Raw genomic sequence first — 2,774 nt, 5'->3', positions numbered from 1 at the left:
CTTCACAGTTGCCTACAGTCCTGCCTTTCTCCCTTGCCTCAGAACCTTGCCTGGTGTGATTGCGCTTCCACCCACAGAGATTTGGAGAAGGTGGGTGGGGAGAGCCACAGGGTCTGAGAGCCCAACCTCAGCGTTATTTCCCAACTGTCCTGGTCCGGTCCTCCTAGCCAGCGCTGGGCTTCTGCTATCCGCAGACTCTTCTCCCACTTCTTGTTTTCCTGCCTGTGCAGCGCCAGAGGATTCCTTGCTGCTTTGAACCCCTGACATCAGCTCCAGATATTTGTCAATGGGGCGAGTGCCCAGAGCCCATATTATAATTTGATTAGACTCACCTATAGAATTATTCTGCTGCAATCATGTATTGGTTGATTGATCTTGCTGGAAAGGTGGAGGATCTTTTAAACCCCACTGACCAAGGGGCTGCAACAGCTCTCAGTAGAAAAGAGAGCAACACCAACAAAATTTCTAACTATCTTGAACTGCATCAGGAAAATACAGATTTTACTTATCAGACTGAACTTAAGTCTCCTTATACTTGTTCAGTAGCTGACAGCATTTTAAATAAAAACGCTACCATCTTAACTGGCACTGCAACCATTTAAATACGATCTAGGATACATGGGGAGGCTTTCCACCCCATTGAAAGTGTGTCTATTCTTAGGCCTTCATCCCACTTTGTGCGAAGGAAAATGTCAGAACCTGATGATGAGTTGCTGCTTGATTTTTTTTTAATAATTCACAGAAGGAGCCCATTGGGAAGATGGAGCTCAAGAAAGAAACAGGCAAAGAACTTGTCTTTCCAAGTTCTCAGACATCAAATATCAGTTATGTGAACACCAGTGTCACCACCATGAAAGCCAATGAAGAAAATTCTGGAAGCCAAAGCCATGATGCTGCCACTACTTCAGATCCTAACCCTGGAGGCCAAGATCATTCTTAAAAGGAAACCATGTCCTCTAATGCTAGTATTTACACTGATCACAACCCAGCACCTAGTGACAATGGAAAATCACATGAACTGTCTAATCTCTGGCCAGAGAATCAGCTGCTCAGGAATGTAGTTCAATCTTTAAACCAGGAAATGACCTCATTAGTTCAAAGATCCAAAGAAACTCAAGAAGAATTAATCAAAACAAGTGTAGGAGTTGAAAAAGGAAATGTTGACCATTCAAAGAGTGAATAACTGTTTGAATAACTCGAGAACTTTGAGCCTAAGTAAATTACCTGATGGAAGCAGGGGCTGCAAAGGACTCTCAGCTGGTTGTCCTGAAAGTGAGACTCCAGGAGGCTTACCAGCTGCTCAGTACTTGCACAGAAGCAGTTGAAGCCCTACTAGTGAGAAGCCATGAATAATGCAGGATCACTGTGAAGGAAGTAGCCTACAGAATCAAGCTCTGCAAACTCTTCAAGAAAGACTGCATGAAGCTGATGTCACTTTGAAGAGAGAAAGAAAACTACAAGCAGATGCAGTATGAGTTTGCTGCATGCCTTAATAAAATGCAAATGGAATGGCAGAACTTGACAGAATCAGTTTCTCTGGCAGAAAGAAAACATTTTGATGAGAAGAAGAGAGTTGATGAACTACAGCAGCAAGTCAAGCTACACAAGTTGAACTGGGAGTCTTCTAAGCAGAAATTAATTGACTATAAGCAAAAGGCCACTGGAATCCTCCAATCTAAAGAAAAACTGTTTAACAGCTTAGAAGAAGTCTCTGGTTTTGAAGGCTTAGAAGGCAGCACTGCTAATAGCACTGAGCTAGAAGAACTTCGCCAAGAAAAGGACATGCAACGGGAAGAAATACAGAGGCTGATGGGCCAGATACATCATCTCAGGTCTGACCTACAGGATATGGAGTCCCAGGATGTTAGTGAAGCAGAATTATCAAGAGAACAGTAGCAAGATCTTCAAGACCAGATAGCCAGGCAAAAAGCATCTACACAGGAACTAGAGTTTGAACTGGACTGGGTGAAGCAGGAATTTCACTACATAGAAGATGATTTGTATTAAAAAAGAACACATTGCAAAGTAGATTTAAAGATCAAGAGGAAGCAATTCAAAAACTCAAGAATCAGCTTATCAATAAAACACCGAATAACAGCAGTTAGTCAGAGCTCGAAAGCCAGTTGCATCAGCTGACAGAGACCCTCACCCAGAAGCACACCATTCTGGAGAGCCTGAGCATGGAGAAGAATCAGTGATCTTCCATCTGGAGCACCTTGAACAGCAGATGAGCTGTGCCTCCGAGAGCACCAGCAATGGGCCCTCGATTAGCATGTCTGCAGTTGACGCTGGCGAAGGCACACATCTGCTAAATGTTCCTATTCATTTTAATGAATCAGAACCTAATCTGGCAGGGATGTATGGAAAAGTTAGCAAAGCTGCTAGTTCCATTGACCAATTTAGTATTCGTCTTGGAATTTTTCTCTGGAGATATCTCATAGCACGAGTGTTTGTAATTATATATGTGGCTCTGCTTCACTTCTGGGTCATGATTGTTCTGCTGAATTATTCACCAGAAATGCACCACAACCAGACATATAGCAAATGAAGTGAGCCAGTTGCTTCAGTGTTCAGTTGTCTTCTTTTTGGATCTGAGATTTGCAAAAAGGCCATTTTCCTCGAACAACTAAGAAGGATGCACAGGATTATTTTATCACTACAAGGTTTAAAATTATTGTATAAGTGCTCTGCCACACAAATGTTCATCTTACTTCCTTCTCATGGTAGGAGTTTCTAAAACAAACTAATTTAACAAGCCCAGCTCTGCATCATCT

The 2,774-nt window shown here is 42.5% G+C and overlaps 1 pseudogene; it reads left to right on the top strand.

Annotated features, from left to right (window-relative positions):
- The first annotated feature begins 356 nt into the window (after positions 1–356).
- Positions 357–2,548, top strand: LOC101590315 (annotated as a pseudogene).
- The last annotated feature ends 226 nt before the right edge of the window (positions 2,549–2,774 follow it).

The sequence above is a fragment of the Octodon degus genome, unplaced genomic scaffold, assembly GCF_000260255.1.
Source record: "Octodon degus isolate 3935 unplaced genomic scaffold, OctDeg1.0 scaffold00041, whole genome shotgun sequence".
NCBI lineage: Eukaryota > Metazoa > Chordata > Mammalia > Rodentia > Octodontidae > Octodon > Octodon degus.
The sequence above is the reverse complement of the archived record's forward strand: the minus strand, read 5'-3'. Positions and strand labels throughout refer to the sequence as shown.